Raw genomic sequence first — 21,890 nt, forward strand, 5'->3', positions numbered from 1 at the left:
CTGCAGAACATTATTCTTAATGAAATAAGTCAGAACAAAAAATATAAATGCTCTGTGATAATCGCTTATATGTGAAATCTAAAAAATGAAACAAATGCAAGTATATAGCAAAACAGAAATAGACTCACAGATATAGAAAACAAATGAGTGGTGCCCATTGGGGAGGGAAGGGAGGAGGGGAAGATAGGGGTATGGGATTAAGAGGTACAATCTACTATGTATAAAATAGACACAAAGATTACACAGCACAGGGAGTTACGGCCATTATTTTATCATAACTTTAAATGGAGTATAATCTATAAAAATGCTGAGTCACTATGTCACATCCCTAAAACTAGTATAATGTAAATCCACTACGTGTGTGCTAAGTCACTTCAGTTGTGTCCCACTCTTTGTGTCCGCATAGACTGTAGCCCACCAGGCTCCTCTGTCCATGGAATTCTCCAGGCAAGAATCCTGGAGTGGGTTGCCATATCCTTCTCCAAGGGGATCTTCCCAGCCCTGGGATCAAACCCTAATCTCTCACATTGCATGCAGATTCTTTACTGTTTGAGTTACCTGGGAAGCTCCACCAGGCTCCTTAGATTAAAACAAAAAACAAAAAACTGCAGAATAATTGTCTATTCATTTGCTTGTGTCACCTTCCTGGTGAGTGTTTCTTGAGGATAAGGATGGTCACTAGCATCAAGAACATTAGCTTGCATAGTAGGTATCCAATATATTTCTTTTTCTTTTTCTCACCCTGACATATATATGCATGCAAATACAATATATATATATATATATATATATATATATATATATATACACATACATATAAAGAATGCTGGAGTGGGTTGCCATTGCCTTCTCCAATGCATGAAAGTGAAAAGTGAAAGTGAAGTCGCTCAGTTGTGTCTGACTCTTCTGACCCCATGGACTGCAGCCTACCAGGTTCCTCCGTCCATGGAAGTTTCCAGGCAAGAGTACTGGAGTGAGGTGCCATTGCCTTCTCTGATATATATATCAGAGAAGGCAATATATACATAATTTTTCTATGGTTAGAGTGTGGATGGAGAGTTTTAAACATGTTCCTTTGTTGTCGCTCTGGTCTCATTAGATTGAGTTTGGGTCTTCTGACTTCCACCATGTCCTATAGGACTACAGGCTTGGTCTGTTTGTGGATATTTCTATGAGGGGCATCCACTAAAATAATAATAATAATAAAAAAACAGGCTCAGAGTAGTTAGTTCCTCTGGAAATATACATGGATTTGAAACCAAAGGGGATAATTGCTGTGCAGGAACATGTTTTGAGTTTTGCCTCTCCCAGAACCTTTGAAAAATAGAACATAATGTGTAGCCAAACCTCAAATACCCCTGGGTTTGCACATCTCTAATAATCCCATCCAGATACAGTTACTTTCATATAATAGAGTTCTGGCTCCAAGGTTTCTCCAGTATGAAAAACAACTCCTAGAGAGAATTGGTCTTCTGAGAGCAGCAGCCTGCCTGATTCTCCCACAGCTGCATAGTCACCCCAGAAATTGCAGACCTGACTCTCAACCTTCCTGTTTCAAAAATAATCCCTTTACTTCAATGTGTGAAGAGTTTAACACTGAAAAGAGTTGGGATCGAAGCCAGGCTTGAATCCCAGCTCTGTCTCTCACCAGCCATGTGACTGTCAGCAAGTTACTTAATCTCTCTGAGCCTGTTACCATATAAGCAAAAGGAAGGAATACTAGTGTCTGCTTATAGGGTGGTTGCAAGCAATGACTTGTTGGTACTATTCTTCCCTTCCCTTCTCCACTTTTTCAATAAAAAATTATCTGACTCTGTTCAGAGATACTGGATTGGTCACAGTCACCCTGGAAGCCTATTATCTTGCCTCTTTTCATGAGAGAAATGTGCCAACCCAGTGCTTGGCATAAAGTGTGAGGGGATCAATATCACAAAGGAATATGTGTGTGTGTGTGTGTGTGTATACATATACATGGAATATATACATATTCCAGTTTATTTTTCTTTAGTTCATGATCTGCCCCATTTTCCTGTGATTTCTACTCTTAAGCTGTCAAGGGCAGAGTTCTATTGTTACATGACTGTATTTTCTGAACTACAAATAAGGATTTACGGGTTCACAAACACAAATGTTCTTAAGGGGGCAACATGACTCAACATTTTAAATAGAGATTGCCTTTAAAAAATGTAGGACATATGGTGACCATACCCATAGTTCTCAAAGCCAGATGCTGACTGGCTCCAAGAGAAGAAAAACAAAACAATCAGAAATCTCTTCTATTTGCCAAAAGAAATCTTGTGTCTCTCCCAATGTTATTCCTTTAGATATCTTTGTTTGAATTGGGCCTGTTCACCAGTTCCATTTCTAGTACCATCTCTGGTGATGGGGGAAAGAAAACACCTTCATGTTCATTCATGTTAGCAAGGAATATTTTTTTGGATGGATTTTAGAAGCAAAGAAAATTGGAAAATTGGTTTGTGTGTGTACAAAGCTAGTGGAGGTGATGGAATTCTAGTTGAGCTCTTTCAAATCCTAAAAGAAGATGCTGTTAAGTTGCTGTTCTCAATATTCCAGCAAATTTGGAAAACTCAACAGTGGCCATAGGACTGGGAAAGGTCAGTTTTCATTCCAATCCCAAAGAAAGACAATGCCAAAGAATGCTCAAACTACTGCACAATTGCACTCATCTCACACACTAGCAAAGTAATGCTCAAAAGTCTCCAAGCCAGTCTTCAATAGTACATGAAGCATGAACTTCCAGACATTCAAGCAGGATTTAGAAAAGGCAGAGGAACAAGAGATCAAATTGCCAACATCCGTTGGATCATTGAAAAAGCAAAAGAGTTCCAGAAAAACATTTATTTCTGCTTTATTGACTATGTATGCCAAAGCCTTTGACTGTGTGGATCACAACAGACTGTGGAAAATTATTCAAACAATGGGAATTCCAGACCACTTGACCTGTCTCCTGAGAAATCTATATGCAGGCCAAGAAGCAACAGTTAGAACTGGACATGGACCAACAGACTGGTTCCAAATCGGGAAAGGAGTACATCAAGGCTCTATATTGTCACCCTGCTTATTTAACTTATATGCAGAGTACATCATGAGAAATGCTGGACTGGGTAAAGCACAAGCTGGAATCAAGATTACAGGAGAAATATCAATAACCTTAGGTATGCAAATGACACCACCCTTATGGCAGAAAGTGAAGAAGAACTAAAGAGCCTCTTGATGAAAGTGAAAGAGGAGAATGAAAAAGTTGGTTTAAAACTCAATGTTCACAAAACTAAGATCATTGCATTTGGTCCCATCACTTCATGGCAAATAGATGGGGAAACAATGGAAACAGTGACAGACTTTATTTTGGGGGCTCCAAAAGGACTGCAGATGGTGACTGCAACCATGAAATTAAAAGACCCTTACTCTTTGGAAGAAAAGCTATGACAAACCTAAGCAGCATATTTAAAAAGCAGAGAGATTACTTTGCCAACAAAGGTCTGTCTGGTAAAGCTATGGTTTTTCCATTGGTCATGTATGGATGTGAGAGGTGGACTATAAAGAAAGCTGAGCACTGAAGAATTGATGCTTTTGAACTGTGATTTGGAGAAGACTCTTGAGAGTCCCTTGGACTGCAAGGAGATCCAACTGGTCCATCCTAAAAGAAATCAGTCCTGAATATTCATTGGAAGAACTGATGCTGAAGCTGAAACTCCAATACTTTTGCCATCTGATGTGAAGAACTGACTCATTTGAAAGTAATTAGTCTCCAATTAAAATAAATAAATTTAAATTAAAAAAAAAGAAAAGACCCCGATGCTGGGAAAGATTGAAGGCGAGAGGAGAAGGGGATGACAGAGGATGAGAAGGTTCGATAGCTTCACTGACTCTATGGCCATTAGTTTGAGTAAGCTATGTTGGTGATGGACAGGGAGGCCTGGCGTGCTGCAGTCCATGGGGTCACAAAGAGTAACTGAACTCTTTGTGTTACTCACAGTTACTCACATGACTGAGTAACTGAACTGAACTGATGTGGTTTCTTTTCCTTTTTTCCCCCTATATAGACAGTCTTCTGCTATAGCTTTTCCTTCTGGTGTCTTACTAATTAATAATAAGCATTTAAAAAATATAACAAAATTATTATTATTACTAACCACATTCTATGTGATGGGTATTTGTCATGCATTTTCTCCTAGGTATATTTAATGGACTGCAAGGTAGATATCATTGTCTCCAGTGATTAGAGTGATTAAGAAACTGGTCCAAGTTCATAGAATTAGTAAGTGATAGAATAGGGATTGGAGAAGGCAATGGCACCCCACTCCAGTACTCCTGCCTGGAAAATCCCATGGACAGAGGAGCCTGGTAGGCTGCAGTCCATGGGGTTGCTAAGAGTCAGACACGGCTGAGCGACTTCACTTTCACTTTTCACTTCATGCATTGGAGAAGGAAATGGCAACCCACTCCAGTGTTCTTGCCTGGAGAATCCCAGGGATGGGGGAACCTGGTGGGCTGCTGTCTATGGGGTCACACAGAGTTGGACACCACTAAAGTGACTTAGTAGTAGCAGAATAGGCATTTGAACCCAGAAATATCTGCCTTTGATCCCCAAAATATCGATTAAACATGTACTGAACATGTACCCAGTGCTGCACTAAAATATTTAATAAATTACTTTATCTGATCCTCACAGCTGCCAAGATTAAGATATTTCTCAGGGTCATTGAATTTGTAATCAGAACCAATTCCACATTCTTCTTTTCTTTCTTTCTTTCTTCTTCTTCTTCTTCTTTTTTTTTTTTTTTTTTGAGTACATTTTCAGAACTTTTTCTAAGCCCCTGCATGGCATCTGGTAGCAGAAGGGCAAAAAAACAAAACAAAACAAAACACCTCAATCTTGTGTTTAAAAACTTGAGTCCTAGGAGGATATTGAATGAAGAGAACATGCATGGAAGTTGGGTCTATTACCATCACAGAGTCCTAACCCTTAGTATGAATGAGTTTATTGATGGTAAGTAGTGGAAGGCTTCTCTTATAGCTCAGGCGGTAAGGAATCTGCTTGCAACACAGGAGACCTGGGTTCAATTCCTGTGTTGGAAAGATCCTCTGGAGAAGGAAATGACAACCCACTTTAGCATTCTTGCCTGAAGAATCCCATGGACAGAGGCACCTGGTGGGCTACAGTCCATGGGGTCTCAAAGAGTTGGACATGACTTAGTGACTAAATCACCACCAAGTAGTGGGAACAAAGCTGGGGAGTACAGAGGAGAGTTTAGGAAGTGGAATTAAATTAGAAAAAGGAACATCAGAAGTTGAGTCTCAGCACTGTGTAGGGCTAGATTTTGTCATTTTAAATCATCTTCATTTTGGCCAAAAATATTTATTAGGAAAGGCTTCAAATTACAGAGTAGAATCAAGAAGCAGAAAAAATTGGTGTCTAAAGGGTAAATGTCAGAGAACAAAATCATTTTGATTTTGGTCGAAGAAACAGGATACTTCTTTTAAGTGATTCTGCTGTAAATGAGAAAAAGAGAAAAGCATTTTAAGTTATCATCTTAAATAATTTCCAGTTGAGATTATCAAGCTATTTCATTCATCCTTCTCATTTACCTCCTCTAACATTTAGCTGCCCAAATGAATTTGACTACTTGTAGAGAAAGCATGGGGGAAACACTAACATTCTCTGTGTTCATTTTGACCTTAAGTTTCTTAATTTTTATTTTCTGAATGAATTCCCACTAATCCCAGTGACAGAATTCTTAATATTTGTGCTCATCAGACTCAATATGGAATATATAGAAAAAATCAAAAATCAAACTAAAATTTCCTACAATCCCACTATTCTGATATTGTTAGCATTTTGATATATTTCTAATTTATTTTTCTTTTTATTTTAAAAATGAGATTATAAAAATACTCTTGTTTTACTCCAAGTATCTCTTAAGCATTTGCCCATGTCATTAGTGTTTGAGGACATATATTTTAATCACAGTTAAATGTGCATCTGCATATTGTAGTGTATGTAAGCCATCCTCTGTTATTGGATATTTAGATTGATTTCAGATTTCCACCATTACAAATGTGGTATTAATTTTTGTACATAATCATTCCATGGCCCATACCTCTTTTAGTACACCCTCTGCTCAGCATGTCTCAGTTTTTTTCTTTCACAGACATGACTGATAGTATTCACGTTTGAGACTTTTCCTACAGTCGTGTGTTAGACTTACCTAAGGCTATATCCAATTTCTTGTGTTTTAATTAAATGTAATACCTATACATTTTTCTTTCCCTCCATGCAGAAGGGTTGAGATGAGTAAAAAGTGATGTAAGGGATTTCTACGAGTCCACTATATTTTATAAATAAACACTGTATGAATTTCAGTACTGTATTACTAGTGATAATTTATTTCAAACATACCTTATAGCTGATTGTGCCACCTAACTGGAAAAGCACTGTTTAGCTGACCTAAGCAAGCCCTCTTGTATTCTCTGAGTGGTTTGAGCATACATTCACATTGAAGACCATATCTAGCTATGATTTCTGCCTTTAGAAATAAATGCACTTGTATTTATTTACATAGTATTACATAGGTGTAAATTACAAGATGTAGACAGAATTAGATCTTCATGTGAGAAGGTAGCAGTTTAGGCTTTGGGAAGGGCTGAATAAGCATAAATGGATACTTCTTGTGTGTCTCCCCATCCTACTCCGGTCCAAAGGTTCTGATGAAACTTTCCTGAGGGCTAGCCCCTCCCCGTGCAACCTACTCTGAATCACTGCTTCAGAGAGAGCATAACTAAGCCTTTCTGTTCTTCTGGGACAACATCTGTGGTCTGAAATCCTAGCTAATTCAGCTGCCTATTTCTTCATCTTTGAGTAAGGTAAGGTCAAGACTTTTTTTTTTTAGTTTGGGAGATGCATTAAGATTTACCAGAACTGAAAAGCACATGGGTTGAGGCATGTGGGTGGTAACTTGATATTATCTCCTCCAGGGACAGTGTTCTACTTGAAACATTTGTAGGATGTGACCTTTTCACAGCTGAGAAGGGCAAGCCATCTCGGTTTGTTATTGACAGAGTGGCCCAACTTGATGGGTCTGAATGTTGCGTCTTAGAATAATCTAATCATAGGTAAAAGACATTTACTTACTGGAAGAATTTTAATGCTGTATTAGTTGACCTTTTGTCTGCGATGAAAGCACTAAAACTAGAACTAGTTGTTTTTTTTTAAAGGGAATTAATTTTGTTCATTACAACAAAGAAATTGTTTAACAACCAAATTATGGGAAGAACAAGGATGCTTTCCGGTAAATAAACAAGAAACTCTCTCTCCTTGCTGCCCCTCATCCCCTACCCTTTCCAACTCTGGCCTGGTCTTCTTTCCTCATAGGAAATTCATTGTGTGTCACTGCAAATTAGTTTTGTCCACATTGCTGAAAACGTGGGGTGGGGTGGGAGTGATAGCTCCAAGCTTTTTTAAAATTTCTTTTAGTCTTACAGTTTCTACCCCTTGGGAGGACCAACAGACTTTTCTACCACCTCAAGTCCAAAACTCTACCAAAAGATTCCTTGGCTGGTTTGGATTAGGGGAACAAAGAGGTGTCCTGAGAAAAACAGAGACATTAACAAGGAAAGTTTCCCCTAAAAAAAAGTGCTTACTCCATTAGGCTGCCTGAAAGCCTTCTGTTTCAGATGACTTGCTGATTTCCTGAAGAAGGGAGTGAAAGGGAGTTGAAAAGGGAGGGAGAAGACAAGGAAAAAGTTGTGTGTGTGTGTGTGTGTGTGTGTGTGTGTGCGCGCACATGTGCGCTCAATCATGTCTGACTCTTCACAACCCCATGGACTGCAGCCTGCCAGGCTCCTCTGCCCATGGAATTTTCCAGCAAGAATACTGGAGTGGGTTGCCATTTCCTTCTCCAGGGGACCTTCCTGACCCAGGGTTTCAACCTGTATCTCCTGTGTCTCCTGCATTGACAGGCACATTCTCTACCAGCTGAACCAACCGGGAATCCCTTGAGTGTTACAGGACACATACCCAAGTGGCTTATTTTTCCTGTTGCTCATGATTCTGTTTCTCCCCTCAATTCTCTGGCACTAAGGTTCACAAAGGGAGGCTGGAAGACTCATCTGGAGCAGGAGCTGGGTATATTTTGCAGGGTGTCAATTCCCCTGGTGAGTTCTAGCTGCAAAACAGTAGAGGTGTGTGCTCTTTCCCACACCCTGGCATTCAGCTGCCTTCCTCTGCGGCCAGCTGAAAACTGTATGCTAATGGGAAATGCATATGGTAGACCCAGAAAAGCCACAATGTCAAAAGCAATAGGCAGTGGACCAGGCAAGTATGCGATAGGTCTCTACTGGCCTCTACCACCATTTCTACCTGAAGTTTCAACATGAGTAATGTTTGACATCCATGACTTTTCCTTCAAAATTTCCCTGCCCAAGTCCATGCAAAGGACAGATGGTATGATATAGGTACATGGCCTTGAGAAGCTGACTTTGGATCTGTGCCTAATTACAAATGTAATTATATATATAAGTTATTATAACTTTTACCTTTGGTGGAGATATCAAACTTAAAAGCCTAGATGCCAGGCAAGTTACATTAAAAAAATGTTGTAGAAAGGATGAAATGAGAGATTATATTTTCTTCTAGCAGGTTATGGTTATAGGGCTTACTACTGTCCAAATATCTCTCTTTTTTCTTTAAAGAGAACATGTAAATCCAGCCTTTTCAAGAATGATTGAACATGGCCCACCCAAATGCATAAATGGACGGTTTTCAGGCCCTTTCACTCTGTAGGACTCAAACTTTCAGCTCTGTCTTCCTGTTTTTGGAGATCCGGCCTTTAGACTCCCTTTGGCATTGTATGTTTCTGTTCTTTATTTGGTGGTCAGAGAAGTTGTCTTGTTTTTTGAGCAAGGCTACATCTTTTTATCTTTCACTTCTCATTTTACCTAACTTGTCTGTCTTTGAGTGGGGAAGGAACTCACAGCAACATTTTGACAAGAAACTTTGGCTCATGCTCTTTCAACTATACCATATACACTTGGTTAGGATGCTTTATTCTGTTATAATTCAATCCATCTCAACTAAAAGGATTGGATTTATTAAATTCCCTGCTGAAATTCACATAGCATATGTCTACAGCACTATGAAAGGAAAAATCAAATTAGTTCGGTGTATTTTTTCTTAGTAGACTTATGCTGTTTTCAAGCAATTGGTACTTTCTTTGCTCAGTGCTATCCAAACATCTATTTAATAATTTATTTTAGCATTTTGCCAGGAATAAATAGGCAAGCTCAGTGATCTAGCTTTCCTGAAACATTTCTTTCTCTTCCTTTTCAAAGTTAGGACAGCATGTGCCTGTAAGTTTTTGAAACCTTACTTATTCTCATAATCATTAAACTACAGCCTTGTATCAATGGCACAAAACTGGAGGAGAAGCCAAAGTATTTAAGAATAGTATCCAAACTCAGAAGATCTTGACAAGTTACAGCAATGAACTCAATTTCATGAAATAGGTATTAAAAAGTAGCAGTTATACTTAAGGAAACAAAACAACAAAACCCCCAAGAAATATGAGAAGAAATAAAAGATTTTGGTTGACTGCCAACTCAGTGGGAGTCCTGAGGGTGATGTGGTTAACAAGATCAGAAATAAAACACAAGCAAAAGCAGAAAAACACAGATTGAGAAGTAGTACAATGTTCAGAGACATGGGTGGCAGTGAGAGTTTTTTCAGAACTGAAGCTTGGACTTCCCTGATGGTGGAGGGGACGGGAGGCTCCCTGCCAGTGCAGGGGGCAGGGGTTTGACCCCTGCCCCAGGAAGAGTCTTTGTGCCATGGAGCAGCTGTGCCCACTTGTCACAGCTGCTGAGCCCGAGTGCAACTCCTGATGCCCGTGTGCCTAGTGCCTGCGCTGCAGCATGAAGCCTACGCACTGCAAGAAATAGGAGCCCCACTCACCACAACTAGAGAAAGCCCACACATGGCCAGGAAGACCCAACACAGCCAAAAATAAGGAGTAAGAAATAAATATGAAGCTCATAGAAGAGCATCTACCTTAGTTGATGGAAATAAGGCTACCACTGGCTGGAATTACAGAGTTTACCCATATTATAAAATATATGAACAAAGTATCTTTAAGGTCCTATATCTGATGTCCCCCATAAACTGCACATAAACACTAAGGAGAGTAGATTATATGAAGTCCCAAAGCAACTTAGTTTAATTTCCAAATCAAACTACCTTTTCCCCTATTCCTCTTCTTGAGTGTCCTCTCTCTGAAGAGGTGTCCTGCCAAACACACACACATAGACACACACACACACATGATAACACTGGTTCCCTCCCTTTCTCAATGACTCTCAGTGTCCAGTCTATAACCAGACGTAGTCACATTCCAACCCCCACTGGTCCAGGGTAATTGTACCTCCCAGAGTTTTCCATTACGCCCGAGCAGACCTGTATCTCAATGGCCATCGCACAGCACACCCAGTTTCCTGTTTCCCTCCCACCCTCCACCTGTCCCTGCCCTTCCTGGTTTACAAGCATCTTGAGACCAAAGGCCCTGTTTTTTCCATCAGCCCCAATACCTGTCACGTTGCTCAGCACAGAGTGCTTTCTCAATAAACACTTGTAGAGATAAATGCTTAGATAAACCTGGAGGAGAGAAGTCACAAAAAGCTCTGCAAGAAACCTTCAAATATTTCCAAATAGACTTATTGAAGAGGTGTTAGACCACAGGGTGAGCCTGATAAGTAAGGCGATGTAGTGATGAAAAGTGCAGACTGTGGAGTCAATTGCCCATGTTCAAGTCCTACCTCCTCTGCTTAACAGCTGCAGGGCCTTGGTCAAGTTATTCATCCTTCCGTGCCTCACAGGTAAAAGAACACCTATTTCACTGACTTGTTGTGAGAACTGAACAGGTCAAAGCAAGTAGCACGTTTCAAAGAATGCCTGGTGAGTAAGGCTTAAGTACACACCAGCCGTGACACTGACCATGATTCTTCTTTTGCATCTCAGCCTGTAATAGTCATGTTCAGTGCTCATCCACCACAAAGCAGGCTCTAAAGCAAGATTTCAGTCAGTCAGTCAGTTCAGTAACTTAGTAATGTCCGACTCTTTGCGACCCCATGGATTGCGGTACTCCAGACCTCCCTGTTCATCACCAGCTCCTGGAGCTTACTCAAATTCATGTCCATCAAGTCAGTGATGCCATCCAACCATCTTGTCCTCTGTTGTCCCCTTCTCTTCCAACCTTTCTTTCCCAGCATCAGGGTCTTTTCCAGTAAGTCAGTTCTTCACATGAGGTGGCCAAAGTATTGGAGTTTCAGCTTCAGCATCAGTCCTTCCAATGAATATTCAGGACTGATCTCCTTTAGGATGGACTGGTTGGATCTCCTTGCAGTCCAAGGGACTCTCAAGAGTCTTCTCCAACACCACAGTTCAAAAGCATCAGTTCTTTGGCACTCAGTTTTCTTCACAGTCCAACTCTCACATCCATACATGACTATTGGAAAAACCAAAGCCTTGACTTGACAGACCTTTGTTGGCATAGTAATGTCTCTGATTTTTAATATGCTGTCGAGGTTGGTCATAACTTTTCTTCCAAGGAGCAAGCGTCTTTTAGTTTCATGGCTGCAGTCACCATCTGCAGTCATTTTGGAGCCCCCAAACATAAAGTCGGTCACTATTTCTGTTATTTCCCCGTCTATTTGCCCTGAAGTGATGGGACCAGATGCCATGATCTTCGTTTTGTGAATGTTGAGTTTTAAGCCAATTTTTTCACTCTCCTCTTTCACTTTCATCAAGAGGCTCTTTAGTTCTTCTTCACTTTCTGTCATAAGGGTGGTGTCATCTGCATATCTGAGGTTATTGATATTTCTCCCAGAAATGTTGATTCTAGCTTGTGCTTCATCCACCCCAGCATTTCTCATGATGTACTCTGGATTTATGTTAAATAAGCAGGGTGAAAATATACAGCCTTGATGTACTCCTTTCCCGATTTGAAAACAGTCTGTTGTTCCTTGTCCAGTTCTAACTGTTCCTTCCTTACCTGCATACAGATTTCTCAAGAGGCAGGTCAGGTGGTCTGGTATTCCCATCTCTTTCAGAATTTTCCACAGTTTATTGTGACCCACACAGTCAAAGGCTTTGGCATAGTCAATAAAGCAGAAGTAGATGTTTTTCTGGAACTCTTTTGTTTTTTTGATGATCCAGCAGATGTTGGCAATTTGATCTCTGGTTCCTCTGCCTTTTCTAAATCCAGCTTGAACATCTGGAAGTTCAAGGTTCATGTACTGTAGAAGCCTGGCTTGGAAAATTTTGAGAATTACTTTGCTAGCGTGTGAGATGAGTGCAATTGTGCAGTAGTTTGAGCATTCTTTGGCATTGCCTTTCTTTGGGATTGGAATGAAAACTGACCTTTTCCAGTCCTGTGGCCCACTGCTGAGTTTTCCAAATTTGCTGGCATATTGAGTGCAACACTTTCACAGCATCATCTTCTAGGATTTGAAATAGCTCAGCTGGAATTCCATCACCTCCACTAGCTTTGTTCATAGTGTTGCTTCCTAAGGGCCACTTGTGTAAAGCAAGGTTTACACAAAAGTAATGTATTTTGAGGACTATTCTCAAAGAACAGGAGTGTAGGCCAGTGAAGGTTAAAATGCTAAGTTGCTAAGTCGCTTCAGTCGTGTCCGACTCTGTGTGACCCCATGGACTGCAGCCTACCAGGCTTCTCCGTCTGAGGGATTCTCCAGGCAAGAACACCGGAGTGGGTTGCCATTTCCTTCTCCAATGCATGAAAGTGGAAAGTGACAGTGAAGTTGCTCAGTTGTATCCGACTCTTAGCGACCCCATGGACTGCAGCCTACCAGGCTCTTCCATCCATGGGATTTTCCAGGCAACATTACTGGAGTCGGGTGCCATTGCCTTCTCCCAAAGGTTAAAATGAAGGATAAAAAAACTTCCATCCTGCTAGAAACCTTCTAAGAAACTATGTAGAGTGCATCTTGAAATGGAATAGAAGAGGCTGTATTAATCCACGGACTTCTGTCCTCAGTGGTCAAGAGCTATCCATAGGGTAATTCTCTTTCACCTCCTATTTGCATCTTCATCAGAATAGCTGGGGCTTCCCAGGTGGTGCTAGTGGTAAAGAAACCACCTGCCAATGCAGGAGACAGAGGAGATGCGGGTATGATCCCTTTGTTGAGAAGATCCCGTGGATGAGGAAATGGCAACCCACTCCAGTATTCTTGCCTGGAGAACCTGACGGACAGAGGAAACTTGCAGGCTACAGTCTACAGGGTTGCAAAAAGTCAGACATGACTGAAGTGACTTAGCAGACACACCCACACAGAACAGCTGAGTAAACCTTACCAGTGGAGAAAAAGAGGTCTTAGGAAAGACTAATGTATATTTAGTATATATAACAATGTAATGTATTATATAAAGAGATACATAATGTAAGATATATATGTATATATACACATATAAAAATATACACATAGTTTTATATGTGTATACACACGCACACACACACATATATATATGGATTTCCCTCCTAGCTCAGTTGGTAAAGAATCTGCCTACAATGCAGGAGATCCAGGTTCAATCCCTGGGTAAGGAAAATCCCCTGAAAAGGAAAATTGCAACCCACTCCAGTATTCTTGCCTGGAGAATCCCTGGCAAAGGAGCCTGGCAGGCTACAGTCTATAGGGTTGCAAGAGTCAGACATGATTTAGTGACTAAACCACCATATATGTAAATGGTGGTTTATACATATATAAACCACAATATATGTGTGTGTGTGTGTGTGTGTGTGTGTGTGTGTGTGTGTATATATATATATATATACAGGGCTTATATATATACAGGTATATATATATATATATATATACACACACACACACACACACAGAGCTTCCCAAGTGGGGAAGTGGTAAAGAATCTGCCTGCCAATGATGCAGGAGATGCAAGAAACATGGGTTCAGTCCCTGGGTCAGAAAGATCCCCTGCAGCAGGAAATGGCAAAATACATATGCATACTTCCTCTATATTATATACACACATACAAGGCGCATTGTACCTAAGGTAACATGCTGTCATTTATGTCTGGGTGCTGCAAGTAGCTGGAATAAACAAGGAAGCAGAGTGGATGTGAGGTGGGCATAAGGAATGGTGGGCATAAGAGGTCCTGTCTCTGTGGTATAGATAAACTGATTCGGCTCCCAGGAGTGGGGACATGGCTCACCCTGACCAATCAGAGTTCTCCACCCACCTGCCACAGATAGAGTTTCAGGAATGGATATGCAAGCCTGGGTTGTTTTATTGCTAAAAGAGAACATATCTGTCCTTGCCCAGAAATGCAAAGTAGCTGAGCATCATATAGTCATATTCTTTGCAAGACTGGAAATCTGAATTCTCTACCTCAGAAAAATGTTGGTGGGAGCAAGACAGGGAGGTGGGGAAATAGTATATGATAGTAGGAGGACCCAGGAGGATCCAGAGAATATACAAACACTTCCTGCTGTGTATTTCACTGAAAGTACCTGTGTCTTACCTCTTACTGTTATAGTCTATTGTTTTGAGGTGCCCTGAGGCATAGTTCATGGCATCTGGTCCCATCACTTCATGGCAAATAGATAGGGAAACAGTGTCAGACTTCATTTTTGGGGGCTCCAAAATCACTGCAGATGGTGATTGCAGCCATGAAATTAAAAGACTCTTACTCCTTGGAAGGAAAGTTATGACCAACCTAGACAGCATATTAAAAAGCAGAGACATTACTTTGCCAACAAAGGTCCATTTAGTCAAGGGTATGGTTTTTCCAGTGGTCATGTATGGATGTGAAAGTTGGACTGTGAAGAAAGCTGAGCACAGAAGAATTGATGCTTTTGAACTGTGGTGTTGGAAAAGACTCTTGGGAGTCCCTTGGCTTCAAGGAAATCCAACCAGTCCATCCTAAAGGAAATCAGTCCTGGATGTTCATTGAAAGGACTGATGCTAAAGCTGAAACTCCAGTACTGTGGCCACCTCATGCAAAGTGTTGACTCATTGGAAAAGACTCTGATGCTGGGAGGGACTGGGGGCAGGAGGAGAAGGGGACGACAGAGGATGAGATGGCTGGATGGGATCACCGACTCGATGGATGTGAGTTTGAGTGAACTCCGGGAGTTGGTGATGGACAGGGAGGCCTGGTGTGCTGGGATTCATGGGGTCACAAAGAGTCATACATGACTGAGCGGCTGAACTGAACTGAAGTGAGGCATAGTTAAAATAGAAGCAGTTTTTTGAGAGCAAGAAGGATGATAAAGAGCCAGGCATATTCCTAAGACACAGAAACTATGAAACAGGGTACATGTTCAGAGACCAAGACTCAGTAAGATATATTGTTGTGCTTATTAACAAGCTACCCAGTTGCTGATTGAGTTTTTAAGGGAATTGTACTGCTAGAGAAACCCTAATCCTGCAACTTCTCAACCCTAAAAAACCCCTAAAATTCCAAATCTGTATCCAGAGCCAATGCAGTTAGATTTAACAGATACAGGGCCATTCTCCAAAGAGGAATCATGTGACACTGGGCACCTGGAGCAGAACCTGGAGTCAGCCAGGACGGCCATCCACTGTCTTACTGCACTGCAGGGAGGGATTCCTTGCTAATTCTGTCCACTTGTGTGAGATCTGTTGTGATCTAGTAATCTTTGATATTGTCTTAATTTCTCTCCTTTTCCAACTGGGAATTTGAATTGCAAATATTTTATTTCCCCCTCCATATTGCATGTTCTTTTTTTGAGGGAGACTGCTTTAATATATCACTTAGTAATGTATTATAAATCCTACATCTAGCCCTGCCCTAGAAGAATGCTTGTCAGTTGGACAACTTCAGTTTACAACTAGGTGCAGGACTTAGGAGTAACTGAATATATCTCTTGGCAGAGGAATGCCCTGTCTTTCCTGTTGTATATGGAGCAATTGACATCACGTGGGGAGAGGGGTATATGTGAAATGATCTGTGCACCAAGAATGAGGTTTTGTCTATGCAGTATCATTCTTCACTCCTTCTTTGGGGTAATTCTCTTTATCTTGTTTTATGGGGATTCTGTTCAACCTATGTGGTTCAAGAGGGACTGATTCCTCTTCCCCAGCCCTTGGTCCCAAGAGATAGATGTTTGACTTAAAACTGACGGACCAGGATTCTCTAAGCTCAAAACTATAGTTACTGGCACACAGATGAGTGGGAGACAGTTCAATCAAGTTTCCCAGGGCTTTGGAACCTCTGGGTCCAGCCAAGCCTGAACAACTCTGGGGGACTCTTCAATTAGTCCACTCTTAAAAACCAAAATAATTTGAGTTAGGAGTTATGACTTGCAACTAAAAGATTTATGGCTAGTCCTCAGCTTCTTATATAGGAAATATTTCCTAACATTCAGACTTAGCCAAGAATGGAAAAGACTATTTTGAGTTCCCTTTCCCTGGAGGTTATCCAGTAAGTGGATGGTAACCACATCTACAAAATGCATTCAGTCACTACTCGAAGAGAGACAACTTAAAATCTCATCCAGGACTGTATTCAGCTCTCAGTCCATAAGCTCTAGATGATGTGTTGGTCTATCAAGGCTCGATGTGACTTCTGTTAGTGCTGAGATGTATTCCCAAGGATTAATGAAAGAGAAAGATACCTGGGGATGGTTATTGGGTAGACAGTCAATCCCATGTGCCTTACCACTCAGCAGAGATTTTTGTTGAGTATCTCATATATTCTCCAAATGAAAGTGAAAGTGAAGTCGCTCAGTCGTGTCCGACTCTTTGCGACCCGTGGACTGTAGCCCACCAAGCTCCTCTGTCCTTGGGATTCTCCAGGCAAGAATACTGGAGTGGGTTGCCATTTCCTTCTCCAGGTCTCATTCAAATCTGATATGCCCTATCCTATGAAATAAAAATAGGACAAAATCAACTTAAAAAAAAATCCTTTTCCTAGTCTATTTTGTTTAAATTATATCCTCTTATCTATTCCATCTCTAGTGTTAGTAGGTAGTTGCTCAACCCCCCTTTCTCATTAGGCATTAATTTAATTTACCATCACTTTATAAGTGGGAAATGAGTGTTGAAATTTCTCAAGCCTGTATAACTTCACAGAGCTTGAGTTATCTAATTTTGATGAGGATTACTGCCATAGAGTACATATTTTTGTTGTGAGGCATCTGTACAAAAGACATTGAAATTCTTGAAGCAACTTAGATTGCAAGAGGTTGAACATTTCCTTCTGTTACTGTTTTAAAAAATAATAGTCATAGTGCCTGTGGCTTGCGAAGGTTTATGGGAAGCCATGAAGAGAAGCTGTTGTATGAAAGGATGCTTATTAAAATCCTACATACATTATGTATGAATCTGCACTTTTTTTGACCTCCTCTCTTGGAACTATCCCAATCCAGATTACACCAGGCTGAGCTGTAAAACTCAGAGAAAACTGAAAGCCTCTTTAATTGGGGCATTAGGAAGTTTCAAAACAGCAGTTCAAGAAAGCCTCTCAAGGATTTAAGTTTATCAAAATATATAAGCCAAGTTCTTGTGCTAATGTCATGTTCTACCCTGAGAAAGATAGTTCCAGTCAACACTGGGCACAGCAGGCTGGCGGCCGGTCAAAAACAGACATCGCAAGCCTTATAATTGGGGACATAGTAAGTGCATGACAGAGGGTTCTGCTTTTATATTTACAAACTAGAGATTCTCCACTTCTCAGCCTTAGCAGACATAAATGAATAGGTGTTTAGTGTAAAGGGAAGATAGAAATAACACAGAAAGAGCAGATGCTTTTTTTTTCAGGCACATTTAAAATGCTCAGAACCAGCTGGTATGGAATTCTGGGAGGAACCTTAATCTTTTGATCTAGGGAAAGGCATCTTTGCGGCTTGAAAGGCAGAGAAACAAAAGGGGCTGTACGTCTCCTCTAAGAGCTGAAAACTCCCATTTGGTGAGGAGAAGGTGACGGTGAAGGTGAAGTCGCTCAGTGGTATCCAACTCTTTGCGACCCCATGGACTGTAGCCTGCCAGGTTCCTCCATCCATGGGATTTTCCAGGCAAGAATACTGGAGTGGGTTGCCATTTCCTTCTTCAGGAGATCTTCCCGATCCAGGGATTGAACCCGGGTCTCCCGTATTGTAGGCAGATGCTTTACCGTCTGAGCCACCAGGGAAGTCAGGGCATGAGGAGGGCGTGGTTGAAATCAGGCATGCAAAAATAAATGACGGAACCACCCACCTCTTCTCCTACTCAACTGTTTGAGCTAGGGGTTCAGGAGTGCTGGCACCCTGACCCTCAAGGAACAACTCAGAGGGGATGAAGCTATGGTCAGGATTAGTGGTGGTAGGAGAGGTTGTATATAAATATGCCCTAGGCATGCGTGCTAAGTCACTTCAGCCGTGCCTGACTCCATATGACTGTAGCCCACCAGGCTCCTCTGTCCATGGGATTCTCCAGGCAAGAATACTGGAGTGGAGTGCCATGCCCTCCTCCAGGGGATCTTCCTGACCCAGGGATAGAACCTGTGTCTCTTATGTCTCCTGAATTAGCAGGCGGGTTTTTTACCACTAGCACCATATGGGAAGCTGGACACCTGGGCAATAGGAAAACTTTTCTTGGAAACCTGAATAATACATATGAGTCAAAGACAAGTATCAAATCTCTGAAAACACCACTTAGGAAAATGCATTTTGGCTTTCCTGTAGATCCCAAAGTATGTTTGACCCATTTTCTTATCATTATCTGCTCTGTAACCACTATCTGTTTAAACTTTTTGGTATAGCTTATATCTTGTTGTAGGCATGAGCATAGCAAAACAACTCTTGGAGACATTCGTTCCAGCTTTTTCCCTTTTTTTCTTAAGCATGACTGAAAATGCCAACTGTTCATTGCGCTAAGTAGTTGGGACAGAAATTAATAAACCCAGTTCTGCCTTGAAGGAATTTAGGGGTCTGGTTAAAAATTAGTGACTGACCCTTCTGGTTTACCTTCTCTCCTTCCCCAGACCACAAAACATCATAGTAAAGGGATATAAAGATGTGGTAATCCATAAGAGCAAAATGAATGGCAGAGATGATGACAAGAGAGCAAATTTTTGGACAAAAATTGCAGATAGAAGAGAAGTGCACATTGAGAGGAACGGAAGAAGGTAACAGTCCAAAGCTCTCCTGACAGGGATATAGAATTCAGTGAGAGATTCGCCAGCAGGTTCCACAACTGACATCATAAAAAGATGTCCTTTTCATCATAGGGGACTGGAATGCAAAAGTAGGAAGTCAAGAGATACCTGGAGTAACAGGCAAGTCTGGCCTTGGAGTACAGGTTGAAGCAGGGCAAAGGCTAACAGAGTTTTGCCAAGAGAACGCACTGGTCATAGCAAACACCCTCTTCCAACAACACAAGAGAAGACTCTACACATGGACATCACCAGATAGTCAATATTGAAATCAGATTGATTATATTCTTTTCAGCCTAAAACAGAGAAGCTCTATACAGTCAGCAAAAACAAGACCTGGAACTGACTATGGTTCAGATCATTAATTTCTTACTGCAAAATTCACACTTAAATTGAAGAAAGTAGGGAAAACCACTAGGCCATTCAGGAAAGACCTAAATCAAATCCCTTATGATTATACAGTGCAAGTGACATAGTAGATTCAAGGGTTTAGATCTGATAGACAGAATGACTAAAAACTATGGATGGAGGTTGTTAACATTGTACAGGAGGCAGTGATGAAAACCATTCTAAAGAAAAATAAATGCAAGAAGGCATAATGCTTGTCTGAGGAGTCCTTATAAATATCTGAGAAAAGAAAAGAAGCAAAAGGCAAAGGAAAAAGGGAAAGATATACCCAATTGAATGCAGAATTCCAGAAAATAGCAAGGAGAGATGAGAAAGACTTCTTAAGTGATCAATGCAGAGAAATAGAGGAAAATAATAGAATGGGAAAGACTAGGTATTTCTTCAAGAAAACTGGAGATACCAAGGGAACATTTCATGCAAAGAGGGGCACAATAAAGGACAGAAACAGCAAGGACCTAACAGAAGCAGAAGAGATTAGGAAGCGGTGGCAAAACTACACAAAACAATGGTGCAAAAAAGGTCTTAATGACTTGATAACTATGATGGTGTGGTCACTCACCTAGAGCCAGACACCCTGGAGTGTGAAGTAAAATGGGCCTTAGGGAGCTTTACTACAAACAAAGTGTAAGTGATGGAATTCTTACTGAGCTATTTCAAATCCTAAAAGATAATGCTGTTAAAGTGTTGCACTCACTATGCCAGCAAATCTGGAAAACTCAGCAATGGCCACAGGACTGGAAAAGATCAGTTTCATTCCAATCCCAGAAAAGGCAATGCCAAAGAATGTTCAAACTACTGCACAATTGCCCTCATTTCACATACCAGCAAGGTAATGCTCAAAATCTTCAAGCTAGGCTTCAACAGTATGTGAACCAAGAACTTCCAGATGTACAAGCTGGATTTAGAGAAGACAGAGGAACCAGAGATCAAATTGCTCACATCCATTGGATAATAGAAAAAGCAAGGGAATACCATGGAAACATCTATTTGTGCTTCATTGACTATACTAAAGTCTTTGTGTGGATCACAACAAACTGTGGAAAATTCTTCAAGAGATGGGAATACCAGTCTACCTGACCTGCTGCCTGAGAAACCTGTATGCAGGTCAAGAAGCAACAGTTAGGACCAGCCATGGAACAGTGGATTGGTTCAAAACTGGGAAAGGAGTACATCAAGGCTGTATATTGTCACTCTGCTTATTTAACTTATATGCAGAATACATCATGTCAAATGCCAGGCTGGATGACTCGCAAGCTGGAGTCAAGATTGCTGGGAAAAATATCAACAGCCTCAGATATGCAGATGATACCACTCTAATGGCAGAAAGTGAAGAGGAACTAAAGAGCCTCTTGATGAAGGCAAAAAGGGAGAGTGAAACAGCTGGCTTAAAACTCAGTATTCAAAATACTAAGATCATGGTATCTAGTTCCATCACTTCATTGCAAATTGATGGGGAAAAAATGGAAAGAGTAGCAGATTTTATTTTCTTGGGTTCCAAAATTACTGCAGAAGGTGACTGCAGCCATGAAATTAAAAGATGCTTCTTGTAGGAAAAGCTATGACAAACCTAGACAGTGTATGAAAAAGCAGAGATATCACTTTGCTGACAAAGGCCTGTATAGTCAAAGCTACAGTTTTTCCAGTAGTCACTTACACATGTGCGAGTTGAATCATAAAGAAGGCTAAGCACCAAAGAATTTATGCTTCAAATGAACTGTGGTTCTGGAGAAGACTCGAGAGTCCTTTGGACTGCAAGGAGAGCACACCAGTAATCCTAAAGAAAAACAACCCTGAATATTCACTGGAAGGGTTAATGCTGAAGCTGAAGCTCCAATACTTCGGTCACCTGATGCGAAGAGCCGACTCACTGGAAAAGACCTTAATGTTGGGAAAGATTGAGCCCAGAAGAAGAGGGTGACAGAAAATGAGACAGTTGGATGGCATCATCAACTCAGTGGACATGAGTTTGAGCAAACTCCAGGAGATGGTGAAGGACAAAGAAGCCTGGCATGCTGCAGTTCATGGGGTCACAAAGTGTTGGACACAACTTAGTGACTGAACAACTACTGCTTTGAATTTTCAGTACTGCTAGCCTTGAATGATGGCTAATCACATCCCAGATGAATTCCATCCCTTTTAGGTACCATGGAACAGAGAGAGCAGGGAAGCAGATGAGAAAGCTCATTCACTGGTTTGCACAGCAGAAGACAACTGGCTCCATTTGTGTGTAAACTTGTAAATGGAAAGTGAGCTGATTTCATCTTCCAAGCGTCCCATGAC

At 41.0% G+C, this 21,890-nt stretch overlaps 1 long non-coding RNA gene across 1 annotated transcript in view; it reads left to right on the forward strand.

Moving 5' to 3' along the window:
* Nucleotides 1-6,741: 6,741 nt before the first annotated feature.
* The window catches only part of LOC132342302 (uncharacterized), a 41,943-nt gene continuing 26,794 nt past the window's right edge, over nt 6,742-21,890 (forward strand). The window contains exon 1 of the long non-coding RNA XR_009490620.1: nt 6,742-6,885. This is a non-coding gene — a long non-coding RNA (uncharacterized lncRNA). The remainder of the gene's footprint in view (nt 6,886-21,890) is intronic.

The sequence above is a fragment of the Bos taurus genome, chromosome 15, assembly GCF_002263795.3.
Source record: "Bos taurus isolate L1 Dominette 01449 registration number 42190680 breed Hereford chromosome 15, ARS-UCD2.0, whole genome shotgun sequence".
Taxonomy (NCBI): domain Eukaryota; kingdom Metazoa; phylum Chordata; class Mammalia; order Artiodactyla; family Bovidae; genus Bos; species Bos taurus.